The following is a 24,814-nucleotide window of genomic DNA, read 5'->3' as shown; positions in this document are numbered from 1 at the left end:
TGTTTATTCCCAAATGTCCTTTTCTGCTGCTTCTGGTGCCTAATACTAAGATGGGGGAAGATTTCTAAAAGAACCAGTCTGAGCTAGGACCCATGGTTCTCAGCAAACTGAATAGCAGTAGAGAGGTTCATCTCCCAGTGTTAGTACAGCACGAGTATTTGGGCTATAGAGATGTACTTTGGGAAATTCAAGTGGGAGAGGTGTATAGTGATGTCCCTCTGTACTTCATATAGACAGTTCTCCTGTAAAGACTCCAATTCCTAGCATCTCTGACTCATGTCCCCCCAAGAAGCCTCCCTGTAAGTGAGAAGTTATTGTTTCCTTGACAACCACAGAGCCTCAGAAATTCAGCAGGATACTTTTGTGCTGTCGTCACAAACCCTTGATTATATCTAGTTTGTAAGTATCTGTGAGCAGCAGGAAGGGGATAGGTAGTAATGTTGGTTGAATTGAATTGAATTCTCTCCTTATCTTACCCACTCCCCCATAACAATGTTTTTCCTTATTGGATGTCCATATTTCCAAGCCATGGAATTACTGAATCATGAAACTGAAGATGCTGGAAAAAACAAGCTTTCTCTGATAATTCAGGTGATATTTCTGTGCCAGACTGATGGAGAACAGTGATGATCACAGCTTTGCAGATAGAGAGACAGGGCCTTAATCCTGGCTCTTTTGTGTACTAACCATGTGACTTTGGGTAAGTTAAGTCACTTAACCCTCCTGAGTTTCTCCTTTCCCATCTGGAATTGGAGATGCTATACCAATTTCACAGGCTCTTGTGAATAAGGTGGCCAGCCCATTGTTATACAGGCCCTCAGAAGTCAGGGGGAATTTCTCCTTGGACTCAGACTAAGATGATTCCTTATTTTGGTCCCCAGTCGGCACTAGGACATGCTAAACCCTGAAGTCAAACCATATCCATCAGTCCACCATCAGTGGAGTCTCGTGTGCTAGTAGACCTCTAGAAAAAGTAGTCTAAAATCCTTAAAGATAGAAAACTGAGGTCCAGAGGAGGGGAGTGGTCCAGTAAGTAATCTTAGCTCCAGCATTTATTAGATGTGTGACTTGTCTGTGCCTCAATTTCCTCATCTGTACAATGAAGGCAAAAATGGCACTTGTTGATGGAGATTAAACAAATTATTATTTAAATACACATTTATATGTATATCTATATTATAGCTAATATTTATAATCTCAGAACAGTAGTTGGCACATTATAAGCACTGTATATAAGCATATGCAACAATTACTGCCATTGGTGACAGTAGTGAGAAATAATTAATAATTAGAGGATGATGCATCCTATTTTACTAATCTATTGCCCTAAAATAATTTTAATACTGTTCCCTTTGGCTCTTAAATGTCCTAGTCTGGACATTCCACCCTAGATATAATGGAAAAATACATTGGTTGGTAATCAAAAGACCTAGCAGAAAATTTACGTGAGAATTTGGGCTCTTAGCCTCTTTGTATCCTAGTTCATCTTTAAAACGGATTGTTAGTCTAAATCCAATTTAAATTCATGCCAACATCCATTTGTCTATTATATGCATAGCACTACTAAAGACACCTAAAGGTATGCAAAGATCAAATAGGATGTTTGTCTTCATCCAAAATTTTATTTTGATGAGTTAAAAAACAAAGTGAGTGATGGATGAGTAAGATGTACCAGAAATACAAGAGACTGTTCTGTCCTCAATAATTTCATGGTTTGTTTGAAGAGACCATTAACGACCAAGAGTCATCACCCTACAACACCTGCTGGGTGGCCAATGAATAGGCAAAAAGGGTGTATGAAGTCATTCAGAGTTATATATTCAAAGAAGACTTTCTGGAGGAGGTAAACTTTGAACTGGTCTTGAGAGAAGAAGCATAATGCGAAGAGCATGGATTTGATTTAAACAGACCAGAGTTTAAATGCTAGTTCTAGCACTGGTTGTATATTATGAACACATTGTTTAACTTTGTTGAGCCTCTGGTTCTTCATTTGGAAAATGGAGACATAAATTCTTTCAGTGACTCAAATGTGGAAATAGATGCACCCTATTGGGTAATTACAAATGACAGCCATTATCCTTAGGGTCAGAGAGGAGCTGGAATTATATTCTAGGTGTATGATCTGAGTAAGCATAATCAAACATGAGTAGGCACAGGGAGGTGGAAGGGTGTGGAAAGTCAGTGAACAGTGCTGTTGACTGGAATTGAGGGTTTATGTTGGAGGCAGTGGGGAATTCAAGTGGACTCACTCATCACTTGACCCAAATGCATTCGTCCTCAGCAAGGTATTTCTGACATTTTCACAGGTCTGTTGACTTCATGTGTTCTTGCAAATTAGATTTGAGCACCATAAAAACCCTAGGAGGTTAATAAAATTTTGTCTAGAGCTAAACATGAGCTGGAAAAAATCACCTTGACACCTGTCTATAACGTCCTAAAGCAGTTCCTGTTAATCTGGACGTCATGCTGGAGACTAATAAATGTGATTTTTGTCTGGTAGTTAGAAATCTCACTGAAGAACTGCCTAGAACAGCTTGCCTTTTTGGATTTATGAGATAGTTTACATAAATCTACATAATTGCCAAAGGCATTCTTAATGTGATAGTGAGGAGCTAGCTAGATTATAGCATCAGCAATGCAGCTCAAATTCCGGACTGCAGGGCAGAGAGAGCTGGCCAGCCCTGACGCTGGAGGCTCCCTCAATTATTGATGAAGGCTTCTTTGGGATAGCAAAGGGCTTGACCCCACTGAACTCCCCAGCTCAGGAAGGAAACAAGGAGCAGAATTTAGGAAAGACACCATTTGTAAAATCTCTCTGCTTCTTTTTTTGGAAGATTTCTTCCTGATAGTTATATCAAGAATTTTAGTGCTTTTGCATTGTACTCACTCATTATTTTATCTTCTTTGTATTTTTAGTTTTAATAAAAATAGCAAATGATTCTTTTAATAACATTGATATTATTCTAATATTAGAATTTTAGTTATATATCACACTAATATATTAAACTATATTAATATACATTAAGAATAAATATTTTAATAAATAGGACTCATGTTGGGGGAGGCAGGTTAAGAATCACTATTATGGTTTTTTTTTTTTTTTTTGCATTTCCCAAAAATCATTTATTTTTTTTATTTTTATTTTTTTCACTATTATGGCTTTACAAACGAGAATACTGAAGTTAAAAATTGAAAATCTGACTGCCAGCCCACAGCTAGAAAAGGTTGGATTCCAAAATGAATGTGCAGGTCTTCCCCTTGATGAAAGGGTGATCTGCTGGGAAGAGCTCTACATAGGAAGACAGGAAATCTGAGTATTATTTCCAGTGTCATAGTTTTCTACTCCTGTACTATTGGGCAAGACACCGCATCTCCTCTATAAAATGCCGATGACATTTGCTTTGCGTACCTCACAGGAATATTGTGAAGTTCATGTTATTTAAGCTAAGAAGCATTATGCAAATGAATGCAAATGTAGGCAATGTTAATTACCAAATTATTCAGAGAATCTTATTTCATTAATACCCTTACTGCTTCCTACAGCTTTCTTGGGAATTCCACTGCCAGTTATGTTAAGGCCAAGGCAATGGGGTGAACTTGTATCTGTCACTTATTCAACAATGAACCACTCACTGTATGTCAGCCATCACACTAGACACAGAGGATGCAAAGGTGAGTAAAATGTGACCCCTATCTTCCTGGATCTTACAGTCTGATTAAGGAGATAATATGTAGGCTAAGGTATGTATGATGCAACTTCTAATCCAAAATTTTAAGTGCCCTTTCATGGATAATGATTAAGAGCTAAGCAGTATGCTATTTCCTAGATGTATAAAGATTAATAAGGCACAGTCTTTGAATTCAACCTCATAGTCTATTGGGGAACACAAATGAGTAAGCAAACAAAGTTAATAGCAAGCAGAGGCAAAGTGGAAGTGAACCAGGCAAAGACTTCAAATTCAGATGGAACATAGGTCTTAGATTCTATAAATCAGTTTTCCTGTATTAAAAAATTGAACTAAAGATAACCTTCTTAGCATGGTTGGGAATCTCTGCAACTTTGGAATTTAAAAGAAAAATAAAAAAGCTTTGAGTAATTAAATAAGGTGTATACCAAGGCTTTTATCACAGAATAAAAAACAGTGATACGTTCAAACAGTGATACACTGGCAATGAAAGTGGCAGTGTGTCTGAGGTACTAAATGCATCAAGCAGCATTTCTGGGCTTATTGGTTGGTAGCTGACAGTTATTTCCTGACATGTCTGCATGATGCTGACTTGAGTCAGCTCTGGGCCATATTCCCAGTAGATTGAACTCCTAGGAATGGAATTCAGATCAAGGAATAGAAATCATTTTATTTTTAAAAAATTTATCTATTATTTTTTGAGATTTTCTTTATTTATGTGAGACAGAGCATGAGTGGGGTGGGGGCAGGCACGGGGGCAGTTGGGCAGAGGGAGAGGAAGAAGTAGGCTCCCCGCTGAGCAGTGAGCCTGATGTGTAGGGCTTGATCCCAAGACCCTGAGATCATGACCTGAGCCGAAGGCAGATACTTAACTGACTGAGCCACCCAGGCACCTCTCATTTTATAAAAGGGCATAATTTTTTTTAACATGGTCTTTCTATAGTTTTCAGAAAATTCTAGAGCCTCCTTTGATCTCCTTAGAAGGAAGAAAAATTGCAGATCTCCCCATCTTTATCTTTGGAGACTCTTTCCTTGTGCAAGGAAATGGGGATAGACTATTGTTCCAGAAGCTGACTTTAGAAAGAGCAATCTATTGGTTGCAAAGGTCTCATGTGGACTGGTTCACCTTTTGGGAACATGGTAAAGAGAGGCTGCATTTTTTAGCACTTTCCAGATGCCAGGAGACCACAGTATGTCCATTCTTCTTTAATGGCTCAGCAATACTCTAGAGGTTTCATTAAATTTATTCCAAGTAGTATGATTTGGTTTGTTTTTTTGCTATTGTAAATAGTTTTATCTTAGTTGTCAATTGCTGGGTACAAACTACCCCAAAATTTAGTGGCTTGAAAGAACAATTTTTGTTTTGTCTTAATTTGTTCTTGCCTTTCTGTGGATAGACTTGGTTCTGCTGGGTGATTCTCAGAGGTGATCATGAAGTTGCCACCAAATAGTGCTGGAACTGGAGTCATCTTGAAGGTTCAGTTGGGCTAAACATGGAACATGGATCACTCATATGGCTGGCAGCTGATACTGACAAATAGCCCCGCTAGGACTATCGGGTAATGTGTCTATATGTGGCCTCTTTATCATCCAATATAATCTAGAATAAATGTGGTAAGAAGAGACATCCATGCCTTCTTCTTGATCTTAGGATGAAAGGCATTCACTGTTTTGTAATTAGTAATGATTACAGGTTTAGGTTTTGTGTAGATGTCTTTCATCAGATTGAGGAAGTTTCCATCTATTCTTAGTTTCCTGAGCGCTTTTCTTATGAATGAATGTTGAATTTTGTCAAAGCTTCTTCTTTGCAATCATCATAATTGCCATATGCTTTTTCTCCTTTAGTGTACTAATTGAAAATTACGTTGATTTTTGAATGCTCAGCCAACATTATATTCCTGGGGAAAAATCCATTTGGTCACCATGTATATCTTTTTTATATAGTGGATTCTGTTTACTGATATTTTGCTAAGGATTTCTGTTTGTGTTCATGAAGAATATTGAGATAGGCTTTTCTTTTTTTCCCCTCCTATTGTCTTTGCTTTTTTTCTTCTCCTCCCTCAATCAGGGTAGTACTCATAGAGTAAATGGAGAAGTACTCCCTCCTCTTCTATTTTTTAAAAAATATTTTGTATAGAATTGGCATTATATTTTCTTTAAATGTTTGGCAAACTCACCAGTGGGCAAAATCATCTGGGACTGATCTTTCTTTGTGGAAGGGTTTATAACTACAAATTAATTTTAAAAATAGATATAGAGCTATTCCTGTTGCCTATTTTTTCCCTGAGTGAGCTTTCCTAGTTTGTATTTTTCACATGTTTGTCCATTTGATCTAAGCTGTGAAATTCATTGGCATTAAATTGTTCAAAATATTCCCTTATTTCTATTTTAATTTTATAGAATCTGTTATAATGTCACCCTTCTAATTTTCTCAAACACTTATACATCAATTGAGATGATCACGTGCTTCCTCCCCCCACTTCATTCTGTTAATGTGGTATATTAATCAAATTTATTGATTTTTTGCTTATGAAACTGTCCTTACATTCCAGGAAGAAAATTCGCTTGGTCTTGGTGTTTAATTTTTCAAATATGCTGTCAAATTCAGTTTCCTAGTATTTTGTTGTGAATTTTCACATCACTATTCATAAGGATTTGTAGGGTTTTTACCTTGTAGTGTCTTTGTCTGGCTTTGTTATTGGTATAATGGTGGTCTCATAGAATGAGTTAAGAAATGGTCCTTCCTCTTCAATTTCTTCTAAGAGTTTGAGCAGAAACCATATGGTTTTGAGATTTCCCTTGTTAGGAAATGGAAGTTTTTGATTATTGATTCAGTCTCCTTACTCGTTATAGGTCTATTTGGATTTTCTATTTCTTTGTAATTTAGTTTTGATAGGTTGTGTGTTTCTCAGATATTGTCCTATACATCAGATTATCCAATTCTCTGGCATGTAATTGTTTATAATACACTTTAAAAACTCATTTCACTCCTGTAACATTGGTAGTAATGCTGCCTTTATCATTTCTTATTTTATTTAAAATACCCTTTCTGATAGCCACTCTAAAATGATTAGACTTTGAACTATTAAAAATTAAACATGGTTCTATTTTAGGAGATAGATAGCATCTAGGAGTTTAGAACAATTAAATTATCTGCTGGAAATGTCTGATGAGCATTTGTCTATCTTCTCTCTTTTTTCTTAGTCCAGCTAAATTTTTTTTTAATTTTGTTGATTTTTAATTTTTTCAAAGAACCCATTCTTAGTTTTATTCATTTTCTCTACTGCATCTTTATTCTCTTTTCTTTGTCACTATTTTAATCTCTATTATTATTATTGTTATTAATCTCTATTATTATTATTTCCTTTTGCTAGATTTGGGCTTTGTTTTTATTGTTCTAGTTCTTTAGGTTGCAAAATTGGTTATTGATTTGAGACTTTTCTTATTTTTAATTATTAATTTGTTTCAAGTTCTTATTTAAGTTCTAGTCAGTTAACATATAGTACAATATTAGCTTCAGGAGTAAAATTTACTGATTCAACCATTACATGCAACACCTAGTGCTCATCACAAGTGTCCTTCTTAATCCCTATCACCCATTTAACCCATCTTCCCTCCCACATCCCTTCCAGCAACACTCTGTTCTCTATAGTTAAGAGTCTGTTTTATGGTTTGTCTCTTTCTCTTTATTTTTTCCGCTGTGTTCATCTGTTTCACTTCTTAAATTTCACATATGAGTGAGATCATATGGTACTTGTCTTCCTCTGACTGACTTATTTCACTTAGCATAATATACTTTAGCTTCATGCACATTGCAGCAAATGGTAAGATTTAATTCTTTTGATGGCTGAGTAATATTCCACGATATATATATATATAGCATGACTTCTTTATCCATTCATCAGTCGATGGACATTTGGGCTGTTTCCATAATTTGGCTATTGTTGATAATGCTGCTATAAACATGGAATGCATGTGTCCCTTCAAATCAATATTTTGTATCTTTTGGATAAATACCTAGTAGAATAATTGCTACATTGTAGAGTAGTTCTATTTTTAACTTTTTGAGTAACAGTATAGAGCAAACTCTATACTGTTTTCCAGAATGAATATACCAGTTAACATTCCCACCAACAATGTAAGAGGGTTCCCCTTTCTCCATATTCTCACCAACATCTGTTGTTTCCTGAGTTGTTAATTTTAGCCATTCTGACAGATGAGATGGTATCTTATCATGTTTGATTTGTATTTCCCTGATTATGTGTGATGTTGAACATCTTTTCATGTGTCTGTTGGTATGTCTTCTTTGGAAAAAATGTCTGTTCATGTCTTCTGCACATTTCTTAACTGGATTATTTGTTTTTTGGGTGTTGAATTTGATAAATTCTGTTTTTTTAAATATTTTATTTATTCATGAGAGACAGAGACGCAGAGAAAGACATAGGCAGAGAGAGAAGCAGTCTCCATGGAGGGATCCCGATGTGGGACTCAATCCCAGGACTCCAGGATCACGCTCTGGGCTGAAGGCAGGCATTAAACTGCTGAGCCACCCAGGGATGCCACCCTCTTAATACATTTTGGATAATAACCCTTTCTCAGACATGCTATTTGCATATCTCCTTCCATTCCAGAAGTTGTCTTTTAGTTTTGTTGTTTCCTTTGATGTGCAGAAGTTTTTTATCTTGATGAAGTTCCAGTAATTTATTTTTACTTTTGTTTCCCTTGCCTCCAAAGAGAGATCTAATAAGAAGTTGCTATGGGGATCCCTGGGTGGCGCAGCGGTTTGGTGCCTGCCTTTGGCCCAGGGCGCGATCCTGGAGACCCGGGATCGAATCCCACGTCAGGCTCCCGGTGCATGGAGCCTGCTTCTCCCTCTGCCTGTGTCTCTGCCTCTCTCTCTCTCTCTGTGACTATCATAAATAAATAAAATTTAAAAAAAAAAAAAAAAAAAGAAGTTGCTATGGCCAATGTCAAAGAAGATGCTGCTGTGTTCTCCTCTAGGATTTTAATGGTTTCCTGTCTCACATTTAATTCTTTGATCCATTTTGAATTAATTTTTGTGTATGGTATAAGAGTCCCATTTCATTCTTTTGCATGTTGCTGTCCAGTTTTTCCAAACACCAGTTATTGAAGAATGGTCTTTCTTTTTCCATTGGACATCCTTTCCTGCTTTGTCAAAGATAAGTTGACCATATAGTTGTGGGTCCATTTCTGGGTTTTCTATTCTGTTCCACTGATCTATGTGTCTGTTTTTGTGCCAGGACCATATTGTTATGATTACTACAGCTTTGTTGCCTCCAGCTTCACTTTTCTTCTTCAAGATTGCTTTGGCTATTCAGGCCTTTTGTGGTTCCATACAAATTTTAGGATTATTTGTCCTAGCTCTGTAAAAAATGCTGTTGGTATTTTGATAAGAATTATATTAAATGTGTAGATTGCTTTGGGTAACATAGATATTTTAGCAATATTTGTTCTCCCAAACCAAGAACATGAAATAGTTTTTCCATTTCTTTGTGTCCTTTTCAGTTTCTTTTATCAGTGTTTTATAGTTTTCAGAGTACAGATCTTTTACTTCCTTGGTTAGGTTTATTTCTATGTATCTTACAGGTTTTGGTACAATTATAAGTGAGATTGATTCCTTGATTTCTTTCTGCTGCTTCATTGTTGGTTTATAAAAATGCAATAGATTTTTATACATTGATTTATATCCTGTGAGTTTATTAGATGCATGTATCAGTTCTAGCAATTTTTTGGTGGACTCTTTTGGGTTTTCTATAGAGTATCATATCATCTGCAAATAGTGAAAGTTTGACTTCTTCCTTGCAAGTTTGGGTACCTTTTATTTCTTTGTGTTGTCTGATTGCTGTGGCTAGGACTTCCAGTATTACATTAAATAACAATGCTAAGAGTCACATCCCTGTCTTGTTCCTGACCATAGAGGAAAAGTGTGGAAGCATTGTCTATAAATATGAAAAAATTCTTGGCCTAAACATCTACAAATAGGATAATGGATAAGTACATTGCAGTATATTTTGAAATAGAGTAATATGCCAGAGTTAAAAGTCAATGAAATGGAACTGCAAAACATAATGTAGTCATATTCAGAAAAAGAATGTAGATCAGATACAGCAAATTGCAGAATGATATGTATTGAATACTGCCATTTGTATGCATCTGAAAATGTTTGCAACCATGCTGTATTCTATTTATGAGTACATACAGAGGTAGCATCAAGATAAAACACCAGAGGAGGATTAACAACTAAATCAAGATAGTGGTTAATTCCTGGGAATGTTGGGACGACAGTGACTTTTTGAGCTGTTATTTTCTATGAGTCTCTGTATGTTTGAAGTATTTCAGAAAACAAAGCCAAATAAAATACAATAATTAGACCATGTAATTAAAAAGAAATAGTATTTTATTTGCATTTTAATTATAATTGTGAAATATTTACTACACTGAATGGAATTGTGTCACTTCTCAGCATTTTCTCTTGCCTCCTCTGCTTATGTTTTAAATGTTGGTGCTCTCTATTTTCTCTGTCTCCATCTCTTCCCTCATCATATACTCATTGAATCATCTTAGCTGATTCTGTGACTAAAACATAGTAGACTACTCAATAACAATCACAGAATGAATGAATACATAAGTAGATTCCCATTACACCTTGATATAAATCATAGATTATTTCTAGATGTATAGCTTTGGTATAGTGCTCTATCTCCTGACCCAAGGATAGCTACAGACCCAAAATCCAATTGTTTACTTGCATGATTCCTGGTATTAAAAGCATATTCACATTGGAACTTATCTTCATTCCAAAATTCATTTCTCAGTGAATGACAACATCACCCACCCAGTTGCCCCAGACACAAGTCTGAGGTCACCATGGGTCTCTTTTCCTCTTATTCATGTTCATATTCTGTCAACTTTACTTGTTTATCTTTCAAGTCAGTTTATTTTTCCTTCTCCACACTGCCATTATTTTATATTATGTCATCATCATTGTCATCATCATCATCATCATCATCATCACACTTCTGATAACTTTAGTATCATTTGAACTTGTCTTAGAGTCTTGCCCTTTCCAATACATTCTTTGTACTGCAGCCACTGTGACATTGTATAAGCCATATCTGATCACTTCACTTTATACTCCCTCCCTGGGTTAGCTCATCTGCCTACAGTATCAATTTTTACCTACTCTTTCTCTCCCCCTCTCTGTTCCCCCCTCTCTCTTTTTATCTATCTATCTATCTATCTATCTATCTATCTATCTATCTATCATCATCATCATCATCTATCATCTATCTATATCATCATCTATCTATTTATCTATCTAATCTCAGAACTGCGTGCCTAATTGACATTTCTACTTAGCTCTCTCAGTAACAGCTAAATCTCAACATGTTTCAGACTGAACTCATTTTTTCCTAGGACTGGTCCAGAGTTCCCATTTCAGTAAATGACAGCATCATCCACCCAGTCATATATGACAGAAACTTCTCTCACCATGAAAGTCTTGTTATTTTGATACCCAAGTCTGCAAATCTGATCTTTACTGCCATCATCAAAGTCCAAGTTACCATCCTCTCTTTCCAGGATCAAAGCTAGTGTCCTCAAAAGTTCATATATCTCCCTTATTCTGTACTCCACACCACAACCAGACAAGTCTTTTCCAAAGCCAAACTATAATCATGGAGCTCTTGCATCTCTTCCAGGACCTGGATTAAAAGCATCCCTGGTTTCCTGTTACTCATACCATGAAGACTAAAGTCCTGATCACTGCAGAAAAGTCTCTCTGCATGGAAAGGCTCCTTCCCATTTCTTCAACTTAACCTCTCTGCATATTCCCTTGAGCTTCTGGGGTTCAAGACACCTGATCTTTCAGCCTCTCAGGCAAGCCATGCAGCATCCTTCCTCAAGGTCTTTGCTCAAGTCTTTCTTATTGCCTGGAACTCTCTTCTTATTCCTAACCCACTGTCCTTAGTTACTGCAGTTCTTCTTTCAGGTCTCAGGGCATTGCCACTACTTCACAGAAATCTCACAGCATCATACATGGCCTTTTCATGGCACTGATGCTGTTGCAATATCATATTGTATGTTTGCTTTTATTGATGTTTGACTCTCCCATTAGATAGTGGGCATCTCCAAAAAAGAATATTTAGTTTCAGGCTTTAGTCACTATTTTTAAAACACCCCAGCATAGAGGTATCTGGCACAGTGTCCTGCTGAATGAATGATTGAATAATTGCTAATCTTAATTGAGTCCTGACTATGTGGTAGGCATTGTACTGACCACTCAATGACACCTTGTTGCCCTCGGGATAAAATATAAATTCCTTAATATAAGAATATGCCCTGATCTGGCCCCTATCTGGCACTCCAGCCACATTTCTTAATACTCCTCAATTTTCTCTCTTTTAACTCTCAGACTCTTTTCTTTAGGTGTACTAAACACCTGGCAGTTTCTAAATATGTTATACTTCCTCTTATTGACTTTTGCAATGTTTATAGGACTTCTTCCTATAAACATTCCTCACTCTTCTGGCCAAATTTTACAAAATTATAGAATCTGGTTCTGAATTTTCCTTTCTGAGGCCGACTCCTCTGAACTCTCCAGCAGGATTTCTTTCCCTCCTGAGACTCCCGGTATCCTCTTCTCTCATTTTTAGTAGTACTTTTCCTTTCCTTTTCTCTTATTTTCTTTCTTTTGAATTTAAATTCAATTTGCCAACATATAGTGCATCATTAGTTTCAGATATAGTTTTCAATGATTCATCAGTTGTGTGTAACACCCAGTGCTCACCACATCATGTGCCCTTTTTCATGCCTGTCACCCAGTCACCCCATCCCTCTACCAGCTCCCCTTTAGAAATCCTTAGTTTGTTTCCCAGAGTTAAGAGTCTCTCATGGTTTGTCTCCCTATCTGATTTTTTAAATTTTCAATTGAAATTGAGCATTTGCTTCTTGGTCTCTGGATGGAAAGTTTTGTTAGCATGGAGATTCAATCTCATTTCTCACTCCATCCTTAATACACGGCATGGTGCCCAGTACACAGTCAGCACTGAATACATTTTTGTTGAGAAACTACATGAATGAGGTTGCCAGTGGCCTCCAGGAAGGTACAGCTTGCTTTAAGGCAGACTTTAGGCCAATGCATAATGGCTCTTTGGGTGCTTCGAGAGCTACCATGAGAGATATTGCCCCAGCAAGAGCCAGAGAACTCTAGATGCGTATTCAGCTTTAAAAGCTCGAGTCCTTCCAAGTAAGTCCTATCCCACTGAATGGACTTTCCAGATGGAAAGAGTTTCCTCTCTAGCAGGATTAGCTGGCAGGGCTACTTTGCTTGGGCCACTGGGTATCCTATCAGAGAATCCTAACATTCATGGTACAGTTCAGAAGCATGCTCAGATTGGGGTTCTTTTCAGCTTCTCCTTTTTTTGCATTCCTGAACTCAAACAAATAGGCCATCTGTTGCTTAGTTCCTTTGGGTTCTTGCTTTCAATGAACTATTCTCTCTTTTAGCCAGGACTTGTGCCCTGGGCTATCAAACCTCAACGTCCATGGCATGGTTATCATCTACTACTGCTACTGTTGTTATGATTTTTTATATGTGCTAATGGGTTTAACCTAGGAATGTGTATGTATTTTAAGAAATATATTGAGATCTCATAAATTTCAAAAATCTTTAATATCCTAAAAGGGGTGATTCTTGAGCGACAGAATTTAGGTGTCCTGCCAAAGTTTTAAGAAATGTTTCAGGCTAAAGTAGTTACTAGGACTAGCCCTGCCTGGGAATCTCTTCCCAGCTATGGTAGCCATGGAGATACACCTCTCAGGGTCCCACTTAAAAAAAGTACTCTTCTTAGCCCTAGAGTGTGATTAGTTGACAGCTTCTAACTATTAGCCTTGTCAGGGTCTCAGCTCTGGCTATGATCACACTATTCTTAGGCTGGATATTTGCTAACCAAGGCAATGGTACGAGGGGCTAGGCACTTAGGTCCATTTTGGGATTTCTCTGATGGACAATTTTTGTTCTGGGGCTCCCTATTGTGCTAGTAAAGCATCATTAAATTGGCAACTCCTTCACAGCTCTTCCTGCCTGGTCCTGCTTCTTCTTTTTGCCCTTCACAAACATTACTGATCAATAAGCCTTTGCAATCTTAACTTTATATCAGTATCTACTTCCTTGGGACTTAGTTGGTGACACTGGGTATATAGAGTGTTCATAATTCCAGTGTATGCAATAGGTATTTTGGTAGCATGATGGCCTAGAAGGCAAGGGTGGAGAAGTATTACTACTATCGTTGCTTCTCTGACTTTGGATATTAACAAGCAAAAATGATGTGTAGGGTCTCTGTTGGGGAGAGGGATAACATAAGCAGACTCAAGGATGTCACTGGTTGACTGCTCCAAGGTGCTTTGTATTTGACAGAACTTCAGGGCTTTGTGGAAAGAGTTTAGTCTAAAAAGGTAGTTTGAGGTCAGCCTTGGATATCATGGTAAGGAGTATGGGTTTTATTTTATAAGGAGTTACTGCATTGGAAACAAGGTCATGCTTAATGTACTTTGTGGGATTATCTGGTTTTGGCCCACATTGGGATTTATGCATTAAATCTATCTAAGCAGAAGCTAATTAATAAGCAGGTATTTTGTATTTGCGTTTACCTTAGAAATTTGATTTTTAAATATAGGATTAGGTAGGAGGAGGAAGCACATTTCAGGCTGTGGGGCAAGCTGTGTTTAATGCCCTCTGATCCTCTGCAGCCTGTCAACTTCTTTCTCTGTCCCAAACCTCCAGGTTTTTAAAAGATGACACAGGGGCAACACTCTTACCAAATATATACTACATTCTAGGTGGGCCTCTTCATTGAGTCCTTTATACTTTCTGATCTGAGGAATAAACATCCAAAAATAGACTTGAAATTAGGGTTGCCAGATTTAACAACAAATCAATAAATCAAACTCAGAAGAACCAATATCGAACCATAAAATATATTTACATGCACACATGCATATACTTATTCTAAAAATATTCATTGTTTAACTGAAACTCAAATTTAACTAGATATCTGGCATTGTATTTGGCAGCCCTACCTGAACCCTTTCCTCACTGCTTTTACTTGGATCTTAGGAAAGTAAGGCAACCAACCTCTTTGACACTGACCTTTCTCATCTGTACAGTAGTGTCTGTTCAATACTTGTTCCTAGAGCTCCCAAGGGGCTTAAATGTGATAATCCTGCCCCTAGTACAGCCTTGACTGGCAGTTGTGTTCAAGCCCTGTGGGCTGCTACTTCCATTTTTCCTCTTCCATTTCTGTCTCAGGAAAAGGCATCACACATGGAATAAGCTCAATGCCTGTTGTTGAGTGAGTCAATGAATGGATGCTTCTGGGAAAATACAGAAATACCATTAACCTCACTGAGGAAAAAGAGTGGGGTTCAGGACCTTGGGGGTCCACCTGGCTCAGAAAACAGACTCAAGGAGTAGGTGCGAACACAGGTGCCAGACAGGGGTCAGGAAGTAGCAGGACAAGAAGAAAAGTGGCACTGTGCCCACCAAGTATACTGAGGGACTAGCAATTCTTCTGTGTGGAAGAACTGATATGGAAGTAAGCTCTGGAATTAGGGGTGTCAATGAGCAACAAGAAGCCATGGCAGTTGTGCCCTATGAAAGAGCCCAAGAGGGCTCACCATATTCTCCAAAGTCAGTATAAGTCGAACAAATAAAACAAGCCTGACTACTCATGAATGTTTAAAGGAACCTCTGTGGTTCCATAGCATCTTCCCCAGGGTAAATTGTCTCTGCCTAGGTCAGCCATACAATTTATTATCTTAACAGGGTACTTACGACACTTAAAGGGGCACTATGAATAGTTATCTTTAGTTATCTAGTTGGGATATCAGACTTAGACTGGAACTTTTTATGAACTCCCTGGAAAGTAGCCTGGGTTCGATAACCCTGTTTCTGGCTGGGGTATCTCCTTTTGTGGAGGAAAGAGGCTTGGGCTGTCATTTTCAGAGTTATCAATACTTGAATGTTAATTACCCAGACCTTCCCTTGTGCAGTGTGGTATAGATATTTCCAGAAGCAGGAAGGAGCTGTGGTGAGCTGCCTAGGCACTTGGCTGGGGAAGGCTACACCCTGGCTAGAGAATATAGGACTCTGATCAATGTTTGCTATCATCTTCTTCAATCATTTGACAAGTATTTATAGATTGCCAATGTACTTTATTCTGCAAAAATTATGAAAAGAAATTTAGACAAAATAAGAGAAAATAGCATTTACCAGATATTTTAGCCCTGATTAATAAGTTTACCTATCTGTAAGCCAGAGAACCAAATTGATACCATTTATCTGTGTATCCTCAATGCCCAGGAAAGAACCAGAAATACATGAAGGACGCATTTACTCTTTCTTAACTAGTTGAGTAAATTAAGAAATATAAAAATTATCATGTGAAAAATAAGAAAATAATAAGATCCTCTATGGATAGTTTATTCATTCAATCAATAGTTTGGAGTGCCTCTTCATGCTGCCTCTGTTTTAGGCAGTAATGACACTGTCTTCATGGCTCTCGTTAGAAATGAATGTGTTTGGGATATTAAAATATTTCAATTTCCAATGTAGTAACACTGGGTAAATGTTAGGAGTAGGAATAGATCATCCTGGGTTGGATTAAAGCAGACTTTGTACTACTCCTGACTTGGGCTTTAGGAATGGTATAAGAAGAGAGAGAGCATCCCTGGCAGGGGCATTCAAGATGAAAGGTTAAAGATAAGAGATCCCATAACATCTGTAGGGCTCTAGGGTGAGTGCTGAGGGTACATGTTGGTATATTGGGAATTTGGATCAAAAAAGTTAGCCAGAACAAGATGTTTAATGCTAGAAAGAGTTCAGACTTGATGTGCATTAATTTATTAGGGCTACCATAATGAAATACCACAGACTAGGTGGCTTAAAATCATAAATTTATTTTCTCAAGTTTTAAAGGATGGAAGTCTAAGATCAAGGTGTCAGCAGTTTTGATTCCTTTTGAGGCTTCCCTCCTTGGCTTATAGATGGCTGCCTTCTTGCTGTGTCCTCACATGGTCTTTCCTCTCGGTACCCAAACCCCTGGTGTTTATTTACATGCCCAAATCTCCTCTTTTTATAAAAGTACCAGTGAGACTGAATTAGGGCCCATGCTAGTTGCTTTATTTTAACTTAATCACCTATGTAAAGGCCCCATCTCCAAAAACAGTCACGTTCTCGGGTACTAGGGTTAGCACTTCAACAGATGAATTTTGGGAAACCCTTGTTGAGGCCCCAAACAACCTGGTACATCATAAATGTGTACTATCTCTGTGATCTATCAGAGATTCTTGAGCAGGGGGGTGATATCATAAAAGTGGAATAAGAGTGATTGCATCTATATGTGATGTTGGTGGGAGGTGGAGAGAGTCGTTAAATTATAACCTCTGAGTTATTATAGCTTCAACTGCTGAATGTCATTGTGAGCCATCACTAGCTGCACAGCTATTAAAAAAGAAAAATAGCCCTCTTTGACTTACTGCTAATCATTGCAAGCTCTGACCACATAATTCAGTCACAGTTCAAAATGCTTTTGAAAATCAATGATTTTGTCCTTTAGCTAGCCATAGCTGATAATGAATATTCTCCCCAGAGTCTCAGCTAATATAAGTTGTTATTTCAAATTTCAGCAAGGGAACATCATGATTTGACAGAAACAAAAGGAAAATACAAATTTGAGAATATACAGGGTGCAACTTGATACCTTGGTGGGGGCATGGCTGGGACTACTTCCAGTCAATCGTCTGTCCTTGTCTAATGATGACTGTTTAGCTACATAGTGTCAGCCACTTTCAAAAGTGGAATTAATTGGGCAGTTCTGCAAATAACTGACTTTTATTGGATTTATTGCTTTTTTTTTGCATGGAGAATTACTTTTCATCCTAATTGAATGAAAACCTATACTGCCAAGAGGTACAAACAAAATGATCATATGTTCTTTTCATTAAGATAAATGTATTTGTTGAAAACTTGTTTTAGGTATTGTGACTGATGCTGAAGATGTGGAGATTATTAAGAAATGTTACTTTTCGGGCAGCCCGGGTAGCTCAGCGGTTTAGCGCCGCCTTCAGCCCAGGGCCTGATCCTGGAGTCCCGGGATCGAGTCCCACATTAGGCTCCCTGCATGGAGCCTGCTTCTCTCTCTGCCTCTCCCTCTGTCTCTGTCTCTCACGAATAAATAAAATCTTTTTTTTTTTTTTTTTTTTAAATGTTGGGCAGCCCCGGTGGCGCAGTGGTTTGGCGCCGCCAGAAGCCAGGGACATGATCCTGGAGACCCTGGATCGAGTCCCACATCGGGCTCTCTGCATGGAGCCTGCTTCTCCCTCTGCCTGTGTCTCTGTCTCTCGCTTTCTCTCTGTCTCTATGAATAAATAAAATTTTAAAAATCTTTAAAAAAAAGAAATGTTACTTTTCAAGAACTTTCTAGTATGATTTGCCACTCACATTCTGGAATTATTATGTTCTCACTACCCAGCTTCATCTTGGTCTTCCCAAAAAGCTTTGGTAATGACCTCAACATAGAATCTTTCCTTCCTTCTTAGTATTTTAAAATCTATTTTATACATCAAAATGTAAAATGACATTGTCCCCATTTATTTTTTAAAAGATTTTATTTATTTGAGAGAGAGAGAAAAATAGAGAGAGAGAAAGAAAGAGAAAGCACAAGCCAGGGGAGGGACAGAGGGAGACATAGAAGCAGACTCCCTGCTGAGCATGTGGGGCCTGATCCCAGATCCCTGAGATCACCACCGCAGCCGAAGGCAGATGCTCAACCAATTGAGCCACACAAGCATCCTGACACTGTCCCTATTTAAATGCCAACTATTAATCTTTTAAAAATTTCAGAACAAAGCATGTACTCACCATCACTATAATTTGTTTATATAATCTAGGCTACCACTGCATAATTATTTTTGACAATTTAACTTTCAATTATCTATTTATTATCTGGTTTTAAGTAACCGAGTTTAACGTTAAGGTCTCCTCCCTTGTCTTAGATACCGTAGTTTCTTATAAACACTTTCAGTGTTTCCAGTTTGTGAAATCTGTTTTCCATTTCTATGACAATGCTTCCTAGAATTTTTGGTGTATCCATTGATGATGCCCATGTGGGTATAAGTTCAAAGAGTCAAGTAGTTTTGCTTAAACTGAACTTAGAAAATATAGAAGGCAGACAGAATGTAGCTTGGTGCAAATGGATATGTGTTTTTTCTGGATAGTCTAAAAGGAAAAGTGAATTAAGTCTAAAGATAGATCTGAAAGAAAAAGGAGTCTATATGTTTACTGATTAACACTTACCCTCTTAAGCCAGCTGTGTTCACTTTATTTGTTTGAACTTCGATCTTTTGTCTTCCTCATCATCAATAGTGTCTCAAGTAAAGACCTAGAGGAGAACTTACATGCTCATTAGTGACTTCGGAATGACTAATGTTTTCATATATCTTGTATCTGATTAAGGCATGAAGTCTTAAGATACAAGCAATTACCATTTGCAGTAAGACTACAAAAGAACCTCATTAATATATATGCTAATTATTTTCCTTTGATGTGGTCATAGTCCTTAACAAGCCTGTAGTTATTATATCTAAATATTACTAGGTCTCTTGTGACCTCCATAACACCACTGGCAAAATCAAAGAGAGAACTGGAGCATTCTGAGTACTTATGGTCACACTCCTTACTGCTTCTCACTTCCATCATGGCATTCACAATCTCACCACCAATATTAGTCAGTTTCAGCTAGGTCTTCTAACATAAACTCAAAGTTTTAACAGAACAGGTGTTTATTTCTTTTTCACATTTCAGTTTAATACAGGTGGTTTCCTAAGTAGTGATTCCAGGACCCAGCCTGCTGCCATTTTGTTTCCATTGTCTAGCAAGGACTTGGGGTCCTATACTGGATCCTCTGTGCCCATACTGTGGGTGAGGAAGAGAGAGTGAGTGTGGAAGATTGTGTATATTCATATGGGTTCCTAGGAAGAGTGTGTATTAGTTTCTTGTTGTTGCTGTAACAGGTAACCACAAACTTACTGACTTAAGACAAATTTGTTACCTGATATTCTGTAAGTCAGCAGTCCTAAAATGGTGGTGTCAGAAGGAGAAAAATTCTGAGCTGTGCTTTCTGAACTCATTTTAAATTTATGAATTCTAACCTTAGTGGAGTCAGTGCTCTTCCAACTAATTCTACTACATTTCCCAAGTCTAATAATTCTCAACATTTGTATATATCAGATCTCTTAGAGGACTTCATAGAAACGTATTGCTAAGTTTCTGATTCAGCGAGTCTGAGCAGAGCTAGAGAATTTGTATTTCTAACAAGTTTTGAGATGCTGCTGATGTTGCTCATCTAATAACCACACTTCAGGAGCTACTATAGTAGTCTGTTCACTCTTGAAACTCTCTGATTATTTCACATCTCTTCTGGACTTAAATTTCCAACACCTCTTCTCTTATCCCTACTTTTGAGTTGGTGGTGGTCTGGAGCCCTATCAGAACTTTCCAAACTGTGAGTGGCGAAGGACAATTTTCCTTTCCTTTCCTTTCCTTTCCTTTCCTTTCCTTTCCTTTCCTTTCCTTTCCTTTCCTTTCCTTTCCTTTCCTTTCCTTTCCTTTCCTTTCCTTTCCTTTCCTTTCCTTTCCTTTCCTTTCCTTTCCTTTCCTTTCCTTTCCTTTCCTTTCCTTTCCTTTCCTTTCCTCTCCTCTCCTCTCCTCTCCTCTCCTCTCCTCTCCTCTCCTCTCCTCTCCTTTTCTTTTCTTTCTTTTTTTTCTTTTCTTTTCTTCTTTCTTTCTTTCTTTCTTTCTTTCTTTCTTTCTTTCTTTCTTTTCTTTCTTTCTTTATTTCTTTTCTGGTACGTTGCTCATTTTTAATTTCTAAATTTAAAAAATTTCCAATCTGTTACTTTGGTAAAATATAATAGGTATTTATTCTGGTGTATGAAAAAAGGAAAAGAAGAAAACAAAGAGCAAAAATATAAGCCTAATTTTTTAAAGTTTTTATTTAAATTCCTGTTAGTTAACATGTAGTTGGGGTGCCTAGGTGACTTAATTGGTTAAGTGTCTGCCTTTGGCTTAGGTCATGATCTCAGGGACCTGAGATTGAGCATGGCATTGGGCTCCCTGCTCAGCGGGGAGTCTGCTTCTCTCTCTGCCCCCATGTGCTCTCTCTCACCCTTGCTCTCTCTTAGGTGGATAAATAAAGTCTTTAGAAAAACATATAGTGTAATATCATAAAATTGAGATTAGATTCAACACCAAACACTCTGAGAAGACATCAAACACTCTGAAAAATTGCCATAATACTTTCTAAACACATATTCTCAATTTATGTCTTCATTTCATTGAAAGCCAGAATCCAATGGGTGGTGGACTAGTGCCTGTCTGCACAGTCCAGTAGCAGTGCTCTATATCCCTGAAAACAGAGCAATCAGAAGCAACCTCTCATGCCCCATTACCACATACCCACCCACCTACCCTCCTCAAATATTCTCCATTACTACATATAAACCATCAACACTCTTAGAAAGGATCAAGCCGTTTTGACTACTCAGTGCAAATGATCTAGCAATTCTTTCCTCTTTCTCACAAATTCCCTTATTTTTTTTCTCTACTACACTATTCCTATCAGAAAAACCACCACCACCACTACTACAACCAAAAAATAGTGGCATCTTTTTTGGACCTCATATTTCTCTCTAGCTATTTCTCTTATAGCAAAACTCATCAGAAGAGCTCATGTTCATAAAACAAAACAAACAAAACTATGCTTTCATGAGAATTACAGATTCTTCAAACTATTCAATATGCTGGTTCAGAATTAAACCTGACCTTGTATTGCTAGTGCAATACTGACCATGTATTGGCAGATAGGTGCCGAAGGATGTGTCAATCTGTCCTCACAAATGTGTTTTTCACCAATACCCCAACCCACTTTCCTCACCTTCCCACCATCAGTTAAACAAGGCTGAGGAGTTTAGTTCAATCATTGTGGCTACCTTCACCACATCATTGATGGAGACATGAACTGAGGTGGATCCAGGCACCATACTTGACATCATCTAACCACTCACCTCCCAAAAGACCCAGTTAATTGCTATTGCCCACATGTCTTTCTTTGCAGTTTCTGCTTTAATCTGAGACAATTTCAATGAATGTTTCAAGTGTGATTTCATTAGACGATGTCAAGCACTTAATAAAAATCAAGATCTATTGCAGTTATGTTTTTCTTTCTTCTGCTTCATAATTTCCAAATTAAAAATAACCACATGTCTGTCATGATTTGTCTTTGAAGTCTTGATCCTCATTGCCCCCAAAACTGTTATCTTCACACAGGCCAATCTTTCTTTTTTTAAATATAATTTGCCTAAGATGGTTGTTGACTTTGTCTTATGAAAATTTACAGGATTGTCATCTCATGTCTTGATTTGTTTCTTCCCTTCATATTCAATTTTCTGTATTTTCCCAGGACATTTTATTTTCTTTGAAGTACACTAATATAATTTATTCTACCTTTTTTTTTTTTTTTTTAAAAAAAAAAGGATTTATTTATTTATTTACTTACTTACTTACTTACTTACTTACTTACTTACTTACTTGAGTGGAGGGAGGAGGCAAAATCTCAGGCAGACTCCACTGAGCATGGAGCTCAATGTGGGGCTCAATCTCTTGACCTGTGGAATCATGACCTGATGATGTAAGCTGAAACCAATTGTCAGATGCTTAACCAAATGAACCTCCAGACACCCCTAATTTATTCTACTTTCTTCACATTATCTATTTATTTGACAAAGGAATCATCTCTCTGCTCCCCTTTCCCACCAAGAAGTATTTTCTTTTGCCTTTCCAGGAGCCATTCGCCTATGAGTCTATTCTGATTTTGTGAGGATAAGGATGTATGATTTCTACACATCATTCCTACCAACTTTGAATTTTGTGGATGTGGGAATGGAGGAGGTTTTAAAAGATAATTTAGACCAAGAAGTTACTGTAATCATCTTATTCTTTTCTTTCCTGAACATTTTTCAGCAGACACAAAAGGGCCTGGTGTACTCCTCTGCTTGCCCAAGACAAAAGGGAGCAAAGAATGCTACTCGTGTTGGTTACGGAGGAATTTGATCCTTCTGAATATATGCCTTGAACCTGAGGCCACAGGGCTAAGTCTGAACTTAGAAAGATCAGAGCTGTTCATCTATCCACTTGCCTAGAATGGTAAGATGACTAACTTATCCTGATTTGCCTAGGATTTTTTTTTTAATTTTTTTTAATTTTTATTTATTTATGATAGTCACAGAGAGAGAGGCAGAGACACAGGCAGAGGGAGAAGCAGGCTCCATGCACCGGGAGCCCGATGTGGGATTCGATCCCGGGTCTCCAGGATCATGCCCTGGGCCAAAGGCAGGCGCCAAACCACTGCGCCACCCAGGGATCCCTGCCTAGGATTTAACCAGTTTTAACTCAATAAGTACTATGTCTTGGGAAACCCCTTAGTCCCAGGTAAACCTAGACAATTGATTATCCTGTATGGCACAGAAACATCTTATTCCCTGTTGAATATCCATGACCAATGAATGACTCTCCTGGCAGTGTGCTTTCAGAAATGTGATTCTTTTTTGTCTAACTCAAGCAACATACACCTCCCCAATTTGTGATTTGTGTATGTGCATATGTAGAGGGTGGGTGGGTGAGGGACAATGGGAGATGGTCAGGGATTGGGAATCAAAGAGAGATAAAAATCCTCACAATAGGGCAGCCCCTGTGGCTTAGCAGTTTAGTGCTGCCTTCAGCCTGGGGCATGATCCTGGAGACCCGGGATCAAGTCCCAGGTCAGGCTCCCTGCATGGAGCCTGCTTCTCCCTCTGCCTGTGTCTCTGCCTCTCTCTCGCTGTGTGTCTCTCATGAATAAATAAATAAAACCTTAAAAAAATCCTCACAATATAAGTAGCACAGGGATATGGAAACTTCTTTGTTCCCACCATCATTATATTAGGGTCCTCTAGTTGTTGCAAATTTTGTATCAAATATTTAACATTCAGCATCTCTATTACAAATCTTACTTATTATTGATTTATAAATACTTACATGTGAAATTGTAAAATTCCTTTGGCTAGGCCAAACAGGAATGGATGGAGAGCTCTTCTTCCCCCATTTTCTTCCAACTTAGAAAAGTACTGGGGAGGATACTTCTATATCTCTTTCCACCATATAGTAGCTCTTCCTCAAGGGAGGATGAAGGCTACTCTGGTTGTCTAGAAGCTAACATTTAAGCCATACTTTATTTTATTTTTCTATTATCTTATTTCATTTAAATTCAATTAACTAACATATAGTATGTCATTAGTTTTAAATGCAGAGATAATTATTTATCAGTTGCATATAACACCCAGTGCTTATTACATCACATGGCCTCCTTAATGCTCATTACCCAGTTACCCCATACCCCTACCCACCTTCCCTCCAGCAACCCTCAGTTTGTTTCCTATAGTTAGTAGACTCTTAGGATTTGTCTCCCTCTCTGATTTTGTCTTACTTTATTTTTTCCTCCATTCCCCTATGATCTTTTGTGTTGTTTCTTAAATTCCACATATGACTAAAACCATGTGATAATTGTCTTTCTCTCGTTGACTTATTTCACTTAGCATAATACCTTCCAGTTCCATGCATGTTGTTACAAATGGTAAGATTTTTGTCCTTCTTGATGGCTGAATAATATTCCATTCTATACATATCCACATCTTCATTATCCATTCATCTGCTGATGGGCATCTGGGATCTTTCCCTAGTTTGGCTATTGTGGACATTGCTTCTATAAACATTGAGGTGCAGGTGCCCCTTTGGATCACAATGTTTGTATCCTTTGGGTAAATACCTAGTATACCTAGGTATACCTAGGAGTACTGGGACATAGGGTAGCTCTATTTTTAACTTTTTGAGGAGCGTCCATACTTTTTTTCAGAGTGGCTATACTAGCTTGCATTCCCACCAATAGTGTAAGAAGGTTCCACTTTGTCTGCATCCTCACCAACATTTGATTTTCCTGACTTTCTCATTTTAACCA

General features: G+C 37.7%; 1 long non-coding RNA gene across 2 annotated transcripts in view; it reads left to right on the top strand.

Annotated features, from left to right (window-relative positions):
- The first annotated feature begins 423 nt into the window (after nucleotides 1-423).
- The window catches only part of LOC111090419, a 56,952-nt gene continuing 32,561 nt past the window's right edge, over nucleotides 424-24,814 (top strand). For both annotated transcript variants that reach the window (XR_005371819.1, XR_005371820.1), the window contains exons 1-4: nucleotides 424-700; nucleotides 3,544-3,672; nucleotides 5,084-5,245; nucleotides 22,786-22,968. This is a non-coding gene — a long non-coding RNA (uncharacterized LOC111090419). The remainder of the gene's footprint in view (nucleotides 701-3,543; nucleotides 3,673-5,083; nucleotides 5,246-22,785; nucleotides 22,969-24,814) is intronic.

Source organism: Canis lupus, chromosome 17 (genome assembly GCF_011100685.1).
Source record: "Canis lupus familiaris isolate Mischka breed German Shepherd chromosome 17, alternate assembly UU_Cfam_GSD_1.0, whole genome shotgun sequence".
Taxonomy (NCBI): Eukaryota; Metazoa; Chordata; class Mammalia; order Carnivora; family Canidae; genus Canis; species Canis lupus.
The sequence above is the reverse complement of the archived record's forward strand: the minus strand, read 5'-3'. Positions and strand labels throughout refer to the sequence as shown.